The sequence below is a fragment of the Somniosus microcephalus genome, unplaced genomic scaffold, assembly GCF_052327205.1.
Source record: "Somniosus microcephalus isolate GS21.2 unplaced genomic scaffold, FLI_Smic_1.0 scaffold4, whole genome shotgun sequence".
Lineage (NCBI taxonomy): Eukaryota > Metazoa > Chordata > Chondrichthyes > Squaliformes > Somniosidae > Somniosus > Somniosus microcephalus.
This window is the reverse complement of record NW_028225191.1, coordinates 1,130,597-1,142,857: the sequence shown is the minus strand read 5'-3', so window position 1 is coordinate 1,142,857 and position 12,261 is coordinate 1,130,597. Positions and strand designations below refer to the sequence as shown.

Here is a 12,261-nt window from a genome sequence, read left to right as displayed (position 1 = left end):
GTGCAGCGAAGATTCACCAGGCTGATACCTGGGATGGCAGGAATGACGTATGAGGAGAGATTGTGTCGATTGGGATTATACTCACTGGAGTTTAGAAGAATGAGAGGGGATCTCATCGAAACCTATAAAATTCTGTCAGGTCTGGACAGAGTAGATGCAGGAAGGATTTTTATGATTGCCGGGGAGTCCAGAACCAGGGGTCATAGTCTAAGGATAAGGGGTAAGCCATGTAGGACTGAAATCAGGAGGAATTTCTTCACCCAGAGAGTGGTGAACCTGTGGAATTCTCTGCCACAGAGGGCGGTGGAGGCCAGTTCATTAAATATATTCAAAAAGAGTTGGATATATTTCTTAAGGCTAAAGGGATCAAGGGATATGGGGAGAAGGCAGGGACAGGGTACTGAATTTGGATGATCAGCCATGATCTCATTGAATGGCGGAGCAGGCTCAAAGGGCCGAATGGCCTACTCCTGCTCCTATCTTCTATGTTTCTATGTTTCCCCTTTATTCTTCAGGGTGCCGGCCACGATCTCTCAGCCCGGCGCTCCTCTTGATCCAACACCCCGTTCCCCAGTGGCCCAGCAGGGCCCCGGTGTGCGCAGTGCTAGGCCCCTCCCCTTTAGTCAGGGAGGGAGGTCTGCTATAACATGGTGCTATGTGCCGATGGGTATGGCGATGTTACACAAAGCACCGTGAAATTCACTGGTAGCGCCTCAAGAGGGAGGGGAGTGCTTCCAGTACCACCCCGCCTCCTGCCTGGGGCGCTACCACTGAATTTAATGCACAGGGGCGCTAACTTTTTCAGGGCGCTAAAATTAGCCCCGGTGACGTTAGCGACCCAAAGGGGGCGCCACCGAATTTCCCCCTAATAGTCTAAATGGGCTGGAGGAGCAGAGGGATCCAGGGATACAGATACACAAATCACTAAAAGTAGCAACACAGGTTAATAAGGCCATTAAATAAAAAGCACTGGGCTACATTCGTAAAGGAGCCTCCAGTTCCGTGTCTAAGAGCTCTAAACCATGGCAGAGAGCAGCTGGGACACATTTCGCACACGCCTCAAGATTAACCCGCACGGTAACTTTGCTGTCAGTGAAGAGAGACGAGAAAGACCAAAGTGCCGTTTGCCCCTCTCAGTGTGGCCCTGAAGGACTGTGTCCAGGCTGGAGTTCTGTTCCCACCGTACGATCCTCCCCCAGATTGTCCTTTCTGAGCTCCAGCCAGGTGATGCTAAACACTCAGGTGGGAAAGAAGAAAATCTGCAACAATGTGTTTAACACAAAGCTGATTTATTTGACATCTATCCAGAATATTAAACTCCAGCCCAGTTCCCGGACTTATTAACATCAGCAGAAACAATCCCCACCTGTCAGAATGAACATGGTTCAGTCCTGAATGTGATTAACAGCAGCAACAACAGAATCCAATCCCTGCAGTCACTTGTGAACTCGCTGGTGTGTCAGTAGGTTGGATGACTGAGTGAATCCCTTCCCACACTCAGGGCAGGTGAACGGCCTCTCCCCAGTGTGAACTCGCTGGTGTCTCAGCAGGTGGGATGACTGAGTGAATCCCTTCCCACACTCGGGGCAGGTGAACGGCCTCTCCCCAGTGTGAACTCGCTGGTGTGTCAGCAGGGTGGATGACTCAGTGAATCCCTTCCCACACTCGGGGCAGGTGAATGGCCTCTCCACAGTGTGAGTGCGCTGGTGTGTCAGCAGGTGGGATGAGCGAGTGAATCCCTTCCCACACACGGAGCAGGTGAACGGCTGCTCCCCAGTGTGAGTGCGCTGGTGTATAGTGAGCTCAGATGACTGCCTAAACCCAGTCCCGCAGTGAGAGCAGGTGAACGGCCTCTCCCCAGTGTGAGTGCACAGGTGTACAGTGAGGTCAGATGATCGCCTGAACCCAGTCCCGCAGTGAGAGCACCTGAACGGTCTCTCATCAGTGTGAACACGTTGATGGCGTATCAGTTCCCCGGACACTTTATAGCACTTCCCACAGTCCGAGCATTTAAAAGGTCTCTCATCAGTGTGAACTCGCTGGTGTATCAGCAGGGTGGATGAACGAGCGAATCCCTTCCCACACACGGAGCAGGTGAATGGCCTCTCCCCAGTATGAACTCGCTGGTGTGTCAGCAGGTGGGATGAGCGAGTGAATCCCTTCCCACACACGGAGCAGGTGAATGGCCTCTCCCCAGTGTGAACTCGCTGGTGTACAGTGAGGTCAGATGACTGCCCAAACCCAGTCCCGCAGTGCGAGCACCTGAACGGTCTCTCCCCAGTGTGAACACGTTGATGGTGTATCAGTGCCCCGGAACTTTTAAAGCACTTCCCACAGTCCGAGCAGTTAAAAGGTCTCTCATCAGTGTGAACTCGCTGGTGTCTCAGCAGGCGGGATGAATTAGTGAATCCCTTCCCACACTCGGAGCAGGTGAACGGCCTCTCCCCGATGTGAACGGTGCTTTTTGCTTCCATATTCAAAGGCCGATGATATTCAGTTCCTGATGAATCGAGTGACTGTCAGATCTTGACGTGATGTTTGGTTTGAGTTTCCTGTCTGCAAATCCTCCCCTTCTAATACCCTGTAAAATGAATTTAAAACGGAGCGTGAGAGAGAACCCACTAAAGAGGCAGGTTGTGAAATTGAGCTCAATGAATCTGGTTGTTTGTGGGGCCAGCACTAGAAAAAAGTGACCATGAAAGCTGCCGGATTGTCATAAAATCCCACTGGTTCACTAATGTCCCTCGCTGAAGGGAATCTGCCACCTGGTCTGGGCCTCTGGCCTCTATGGGAGGAGAGAGAGAGAGAGAGGTGGGAGTGGGAGGGGGTGAAGGAGACGGACTTTATACATCTGCAACTCGACCAGAACTTTGACAGAACCTCCAAAACCCGCAACCTCCAGCACCTAGAAGGACAAAGGCAGAAGGTGCATGGGAGCACCATCACCTCCAAGTTCTCCCAGTCACACACCATTCTGACTTGGACATATATCGCTGTTGCTACATCATCACTGGGTGAAAATCCTGGAACTCCTTACACAACAGCATTGTGGGAGTACCTTCACCACACCACACAGCGGTTCAAGAAGGCGGCCCACCACCATCTTCTCAAGGGCAATTAGGGATGGGCAATAAATGCTGGCCTAGCCAGCCAGCGACGCCCACATCCCATCAGTGAATTTTAAAAAAAGTCACCCACCATCACCTCAACGGGAAGATGGGAATTGGCAACATATTCTGGTCTTGCGAGCGACGCCCACATCCCAAGAATGAATTAAAACAAATCTGTATATGTAAAATGGATTAAAAGCCTCTACAGAAATACTTATTCCTAAAACAATACTCTTTTACATTGTAGGGACAGTGTCTGTGTAACAACCTAATCTCCCCCAGAATCCACCACCCTTGACTGTCACACATTGGAAATTGTTGGGTCCTCCTGGGCTCAGAAGTACTGGGGGTTAAACCCAGCAGCTTCTCCTCCATCTCCATTCCAGTTCAAACTGAAGCAACAAAAAGACCTACACAGGCGGCCAGGGACCTACCTGCCATCACCTGCAATAAAACTCTTCCCCACAGCTGTTGACTAATGGTGGCCGCAGCACCCACAATCACCGCGCCCCAGAAACCGCTCTATCCAACGCGATGATGTCCCCGCTGAGAGTGCAAATGCTCTCCGGGGCCACGGGCCATTCTGGGAGCCTGGCTCCTGTCCTTTGTCCCGAGTTGGACTTGGTGGAACCGGCTGCAGAAACCGGGAAGCGGCGGCTCGGATGGGGGAGGCGCTGCACCCTGGGTTTCCTGGTGCTGGGGCCCGGCCGCTCTGATTCTGATTGAGTTTTTTGATGAGGTAACAGAGAGGGTTGATGAGGGCAATGCGGTTAACGTGGTGTACATGGATTTCCAAAAGGCGTTCGACAAAGAGCCACATACTAGGCTTACCAGCAAAGTTGATACCCATGGAATAATAGGGACAGTGGCAGCATGGATACAAAATTGGCAAAGTGACAGGAAACAGAGAGTAGTGGTGGACGGTTGTTTTTCAGACTGGAGGAAGGTACACAGTGGTGTTCCCCAGGGGTCGGTACTAGGATCAGTGCTTTTCTTGATATATATTAATGACTTTGACTTGGGTGCACAGGGCACAGTTTCAAAATATGCAGATGACACAGAACTTGGAAGTATAGTGAACAGTGAGGAGGATAGTGATAGACTTCAAGAGGACATAGACAGGCTGGTGGAATGGGCGGACACATGGGAGATGAAATTTAACGCAGAAAAGTGCGAACTGATATATTTTGGTAGGAAGAATGAGGAGAGGCAATATAAACTAAAGGGTACAATCCTAAAGTGGGTGCAGGAACAGAGAGACCTGGGGGTATGTGTGCACAAATAATTGAAGGTGGCAGGGCAGGTTGAGAAAGTGGTTAAAAAAGCATACGGGATCCTGGGCTTAATAAATAGAGGTATAGAGTACAAAAGCAAGGAGGTTATGATGAACCTTTATAAAACACTGGTTCGGCCTCAACTGGAGTATTGTGTCCAATTCTGGGCACCGCACTTTGGGAAGGATGTGAAGGCCTCAGAGAGGGTGCAGAAAAGATTTACAAGAATGGTTCCAGGGATGAGGGACTTCAGTTACGTGGATAGACTCGAGAAGTTGGGGTTGTTCTCCTTCGAGTAGAGAAGGTTGAGAGGAAATTTGATAGAGGTGCTCAAAATGATGAGGGTTCTGGACAGAGTAGATAGAAACTGTTCACATTGGCAGAACGGTCGCGAACCAGAGGACACAGATTTAAGGTGATTGGCAGAAGAACCAAAGGCGACATGAGGAAAAACTTTTTTACTCAGTGAATGGTTAGGATCTGGAATGCACTGCCTGAAAGAGTGGTGGAGGCAGATTCAATCACAGCTTTCAAAAGGGAATTGGATAAATGCCTGAAGTAAAGAAATGTGCAGGGTTACGGGGAAAGGGCGGGGAGTGGGACTCGCTGAAGTGGTCTTGCAGAGAGCCGGCACGGGCTCGACGGGCTGAATGGCCTCCTTCTGTGCTGTAACCATTCTATGATTCTATAAAATATTAGAAAGTTTGTTCCACAGAAGCACGGGGTTTATCTGCTTTTATTGATGAATTTAAAAAGTCTCTATTAAAACCTGAGCCAGTGTGTTGTGAGCCAAAGAGCCTTGTGTCCAATGCGGGGAATAAAGGCCCACAGCCTCCCCTGGCCCCGGGCCCTGAACAAGGGACTGGAGAAACTCGCTGCCCTGCGGATCAGACAATCAGCCGGCGCAAGTCCCGCCCCTCAGGCTCCCCGATTGGTTGGAGGACCCGCCGCCGGCTCGCTCCTCCAGCCCCGCCCCGCTCGCTCCCTATTGGTCAGAAGCTCCCGTCAATCAGGCCCTGAGCTGGGTCACGTGTCCCCGAGGAGGTCACGTGCGCCGTCCAACTGACGCCGCTTGGTCCGGGGCCTCGCCGACTCTCAGGTTTTTCTATTTCTCTTTGTTCTTTCCCGATCCACCCCTCCCCCCGCACCCCGCACGAATCTCCACCCAATCGGACCGGAGAAAACTCACTTTGCGTCACCGATCGCGACTCTGGACCCGACACCAAGGGCTTTCCCCGGAATGTCCCGCGCTGACTCCGTCCGGCAGGATCCGAGTGCGCAGGTGCAGCTCTGAATGGGGGAGGGGGCTGGTCTCCTCTGGGCATGCGCGGTTGTTGCCCTTGGTGACCGGGAGGGGTCACTGTGCCGGACTCGGCCCAAACCGCTGCTCCCTGTGCGCATGCGTGGACTCTCGGCTGTCAATCAACCATCAGCCAGTAGAGGTCGCTGGTGAGACCAGTGAAGAAAGAAACACTTGCATTTCTATAGCGCCTTTCAACACCACCGGACGTCCCAAAGTGCTTTACAGCCAATGAAGTACTTTTGAAGTGTAGTCACTGTTGTAATGTAAGAAATGCGGCAGTCAAATAGCGCACAGCAAGCTCCCACAAACAGCAATGTGATAATGACCAGATAATCTATCTTTTTGTTAACTCTGTTTCTCTCTCTACGGATGTTGCCTGGCCTGCTGAGTGTTTCCAGCATTTCCTGTTGTTATTTCAGATTTCCAGCATCCGCAGTATTTTGCTATTATCCTTTTGTTCCATTGATTGAGGGATAAACATTGGCTCGGACACCGGGGATATTTCCCCTGCTCTTTCCCACATTACAACAGTGATTACACCTCAAACGTACTTCATTGGCTGTAAAGCACTTCAAGACGTCTGCTGGTCATGAAAGCACTATATAAATACAAGTCTTTCTTTCTCAAAATTGTGCCATGGGATCTTTTACATCCACCTGAGAGAGCAGACAGGGCCTCAGTTTAATGTCTCATCCGAAAGACGCCACCTCTGACAGTGCCTCAGTACTGCACTGGAGTGTCAGCCTGAATTTTTGTGCTCAAGTCTCTGGAGTGGGACTTGAACCCACAACCTTATGCCTCAGAGGCAAGAGTGCTACCATAGAGTCATAGATTTATACAGCACAGAAAGGGGCCCTTCGGCCCATCGTGCCCGCGCCGGCCACCAAGCCCTGTCTATTCTAATCCCATTTTCCAGCACTTGGTCCGTAGCCTTGCATGCTATGGCGTTTCAAGTGCTCATCTAAATGCTTCTTGAATGTTGTGAGGGTTCCTGCCTCTACCACCCTTGCAGGCAGTGAGTTCCAGATTCCAACCACCCTCTGGGTGAAAAAGTTTTTCCTCAAATCCCCTCTAAACCTCCTGCCCCTTACCTTGAATCTATGCCCCTTGTTATTGACCCCTCTACTAAGGGGAAAAGTTCCTTTCTATCTACCCTATCTATGCCCCTCATAATTTTGTACACCTCAATCAGGTCCCCCCTCAGCCTTCCCTGCTCTAAGGAAAACAACCCCAGCCTGTCCAGTCTCTCTTCATAGCTGAAGCGCTCCAGCCCAGGTAACACCCTGGTGAATCTCCTCGGCACCCTCTCCAATGCAATCACATCCTTCCTATAGTGTGGCGACCAGAACTGCAAACAGTATTCCAGCTGTGGCCTAACTAGCGTTTTGTACAGCTCCATCATAACCTCCCTGCTCTTATATTCTATGCCTCGGCTAATGAAGGCAAGTATCCTATATGCCTTCTTAACCACCCTATCTAGCTGTCCTGCTGCTCTCAGGGATCTGTGTACATGCACACCAAGGTCCCGCTGATCCTCTGTCCTTCCTAGGGTCCTACCATTCATTGTGTATTCCCTTGTTAGTCCTCCCAAAATGCATCACCTCACACTTTTCAGGGTTAAATTCCATTTGCCACTGTGCTGCCCATCTAACCAACCCGTCTATATTCTCCTGTAGCCTGAGGCTTCCCAACTCGCTATTTACCACTCCACCAATTTTCGTGTCATCAGCGAACTTACTGATCATACCTCCTACATTCATATCTAAATCATTAATGTACACTACAAGCAGCAAAGGACCCAGCACCGATCCCTGCGGTACACCACTGGACACAGGCTTCCAGTCACAAAAACAACCTTTGACCATCACCCTCTGCCTCCTGCCACTAAGCCAATTTTAGATCCAATGTGCCAAATTGCCCTGGATCCCATGGGCTCTTACCTTCTTGACCAGTCTCCCATGTGGGACTTTGTCAAAAGCCTTACTGAAGTCCATGTAGACTACTTCAACTGCACTACCCTCATGCACACACCTAGTCACCCCCTCTCAAAATTCAATCAAATTGGTTAGACATGATCTCCCCCTGACAAAGCCATGCTGACTATCCTTGATTAATCCTTGCCTCTCCAAGTGGAGACTAATTCTGTCCCTCAGAATTTTTTCCAATAATTTCCCTACCACTGATGTTAGGCTCACTGGCCTGTAATGCCCTGGTTTATCCCTACTACTACCCTTCTTGAATAATGGTACTACGTTAGCTGTTCTCCAGTCCTCTGGCACCTCCCCTGTGGCCAGAGAGGTTCTGAAAATTTGTGTCAGAGCCCCTGCAATCTCCTCCCTTGCCTCTCACAGCAGCCTGGGATACATCTCATCTGGGCCTGGGGGTTTATCCACTTTTAAGCCCGCTAAAACCACGAGTACCTCCTCCCTCTCAATACTAATTTGTTCAAGTATATCACAATCCCCCTGCCTGATTTCTATGCCTGCATCGTCCTTCTCCATAGTGAACACAGATGCAAAATATTAATTTAAAACCTCACCTACATCTTCTGGCTCTACACACAGATTGCCACTTTGGTCCCTAATGGGCTCTACTCTTTCCCTGGTTTTCCTCTTGCCTTTAATATACTAATAAAACACCGTGGGATTTTCCTTTATTTTGCCTGCCAGTGTTTTTTCATGACCCCTCTTCGTTCTCCTAATTTCTTTTTTAAGTACCCCCCTGCACTTTCTATACTCCTCTAGGGCTTCCACTGTTCTTAGTCCTTTGTATCTGCCAAAAGCCTCCCTTTTTTCCCTAAACCATTCTTGTATGTCCCTTGACATCCAGGGCTCCCTGGGCTTGTTGGTCCCACCCTTGACCTTTACAGGAACATGCTGGCGTTGTACTCTCTCTCTTTCCTTTCTGAAAGACTCCCACTGCTCTGGTGTGGATTTTCCGACAAGTAGCTGATCCCAGTCCACTTTGGCCAGATCCTGCCTTATCATATTAAAATCGTCCTTCCCCCAATTTAGAACCTTTATTTCCGGTCCATCTTTGTCCTTTTCCATGACTACTTTAAATCTCACCGAATTATGGTCACTGTCACCGAATTATGGTCACGGTCACCGAATTATGGTCACTGTTGTGGTGTATGTAACCTGTTCCACCTTAAGAGAACTTAAGCCTGTTCCACCTTAAGAGATGTACTACTTTCTCTGGCTGCTGTATACGTAATACCGGTGGTGACCACCGGTATATAAGTACTGTGTAGTGATATTGTATTCAGTATAGTCCCGACCTCCAACCAGTAAAGACCTGTTGAATTTACTCTTGTAGTCTGTGTAGTAATTATCACTATAACACACAGACTTAACAGGGGCGACGAGTCCAATTCTTACCCTGCGGCAGTTATTTCCACGGCGGCTTCGTCCACAGACAGGACGTCGAAGAGAGGTTTCCACCCTCATCACCCTACTGGAAGACACGTCGAGCGGCAGGCATCGCGAAACCGGAGTGCAGAAGACATCCTGACCTCGAAACCTCCATCAGCGACTGTCAGCTTTCTTCTTTCTACCTCGGTGGTGGGTAAGCCGGGCAGCGGCGCGACAGAAAGTCAACCGCGTTGGCTGTACAGACGGGGAGGGAAGACGGAGGAATAAGGGCGGTGAGATCGATCGCGACCGGAGATAAGGGCCGCATTCGGGCTAAAAGGCGCAGCGTCTGGGGAAACTGAAGGTGCGAGAGCCACGGTGAAGCGGAGACAGCGTCGGGGGACGGTTGAAGACCGCCAAGCGTGGGAAAACCGCCATTTTGTGGGCAGAGGACGACGACAAGAGCGGGAAGCCGCCATCTTGGATAACATAAAAATACAATAAATTGCAACGATGCCTAAACATGGGAACATTAATACCTTTGATAGTGACATCGAAGATTGGGCCATGTATGTAGAATGCATACAAAATTATTGTAAGGCAAATAAAATTCCTGATGCAGATAAAGCACTAACATTATTAAATTTAATGGGTGCGAAGACATACGGGCAATTGAAACACCTGTTATCACCAGATGAACCGGCGGATAAGACGTTCGATGAGATTGTTACTGTCCTGAAAAATCATCTAAACCCCACGCCGCTGATGCTAGCGGAACGATTTAAATTTTATGACAGAAGGCAGCTGCAGAATGAAAGCAATGCTGAATATTTGATGGAATTACGTAAGCTAGTAAAATATTGTCAGTTTGGAACGGGACTGACAGAGGCACTACGAGATAAATTTGTGTGTGGTTCATTTAAACAGGATACACAAAAGCGACTGCTCGAGGAGAATGAGCTGACGCTTGAGAAGGCAGTCACTATGGCAGCAGCACACGAAGCTGCAGCGAGAGGCACGGCAGTAATGCAGCTACGGTCACCGGAACTCGGCACAAACAAATTGGGTTTGAGTTCTGTCAAATGTTATCGTTGTGGAAAGACAACGCACGATCAGAACCAGTGTTGGTTTAAAAACCAAGAATGCAGAACGTGTGGCAGGCTTGGCCACATAGCTAAAGTATGCCGGTCAGGAAAGAAGACCAGCAACAAAAAGTCACCGCAAGGAAAATACGCAAAGGTACACAAGGTGACAAAGAACAGTTTGACCGAACAGAAGTCAGATTCAGACGCTAGCAGTAATGAACTGGATAGCTTAAGAGTACACAACGTTGGTAAGGATGCAGATCTCCAAACAATTTGGGTCACTCTTCAGATAGCAGGAGTCCAAGTAAAAATGGAATTGGACACTGGATCGGCATTGACGGTCATGAATAAGAAAGATTACAGAAGGTTATTCCAACATATTCCCCTACAGGATACGGAGATTATATTGAAAACATACACGGGGCAAAGAGTGTACCCCATCGGAAAAATAGAGGTAGAAGTGGTCCACAAGGGCGAAGAAAGCCAAGTAATGGACTTATATGTGCTACCTGAAGGAGGTCCACCACTACTAGGACGGGAGTGGATTAGGAAAATGAATATGGACTGGCACTCCTTGAAGGCACTAACGGTAGATGCCGGGGAAACAGATGTCAAACCTAAACGATTGTCCAGAATATTGGATGATGCTAAAGAGGTGTTCCAGCAGGGACTGGGAACACTGAGAGGAACTACGGCAAACATCAAGATTGATGAACATGCACAACCAAAATTTTTTAAAGCCAGACCGGTACCCTATGCAATACGACCTACTGTTGAAGCGGAACTGGAAGCACTAGAACGTTCAGGTGTACTGTCTAAGGTAGATTGGAGTGAGTGGGCTACGCCCATTGTTCCCGTTATGAAATGTCCTGCGAGCAACAAGCCAGGAGATCCAGGGAAGGTTCGCATCTGTGGAGATTTCAAAATCACCGTTAATCCGGTGCTTCACACGGTGCAGTATCCGCTTCCATGGATTGAGGATATTTTCGCTTCCTTGTCTGGCGGGAAACACTTCACCAAGATAGACCTGGCGCAGGCGTACTTGCATATGGAGGTTGAGGAAGAGTCATGCCAATACCTCACGATCAACACGCATCGAGGGTTGTACTGGTACAATAGGCTGGTTTTTGGAGTGGCATCGGCTCCAGCAATTTGGCAGAGGGCCATGGAGCAGGTATTACAGGGAATTCCAGGCACACAATGTTACCTGGACGATATTCTGATCACAGGTGATGGTGATGAACAACATCTCGCAAACTTGGAACTGGTGCTCAACAGACTGAAAGAGTATGGACTTAGAGTAAATCGGCAGAAATGTGAGTTCTTCCAGAAGCGGATCTCGTACTGTGGCCATGTCATTGACCGGGAGGGGCTTCATAAGTCTCCTGACAAGATTGAGGCAGTTGTAAAGGCTCCCGCTCCGGAGAATGTCTCTCAGTTGAGGTCGTTTCTAGGATTAATTAACTATTACCATAAATTTCTGCCAAATCTATCCACGGTACTGCACCCGTTAAACGCTCTTTTACAGAAAGGGGTACCATGGGAATGGGGCGAAAACTGTAAGAAGGCATTTCACAAAAGCAAAGAATTGATCACCTCAGAGGAAGTGTTGGCTCACTTCAACCCGACACTGCCTATTCGGTTGGCTTGTGATGCTTCTCCATATGGTATTGGGGCAGTACTCTCACACAAGTTGCCAAATGGCACGGAAAGGCCAGTCGCGTTTGCATCCAGATCATTGACCTCCGCTGAGCGCAACTATGCGCAGATCGATAGGGAGGCTCTTAGCCTTGTATGGGGAGTGAAGAAGTTTAATCATTACCTGCAGGGCCAAAAATTCACACTTCTGACAGACCATCAACCGTTAGTATCCATTTTTAACCCTAAGAAGGGTGTTTCGGTGATGGCAGCGCAGCGTCTCCAGAGATGGTCTCTTTTCCTAGGGGCACATCAATATCAAATAGAATTCAAAGGTACGAAACAGCATGGCAATGCTGATGGGCTGTCGCGCCTGCCACTACCTGAAGAAGAAGACATGACGAAAGTTGACCCTGTTGAGTTATTTCATTCGACCATCATCGAGTGTTTACCAGTCACCAATGCAAGTATTGAAAGAGAAACCAGGAACGACCCGAC

General features: G+C 49.2%; 1 pseudogene; it reads right to left on the bottom strand.

Moving 5' to 3' along the window:
* Positions 1-1,251: 1,251 nt before the first annotated feature.
* LOC147084037 (uncharacterized) overlaps positions 1,252-12,261 on the bottom strand; it is a 39,770-nt pseudogene continuing 28,760 nt past the window's right edge.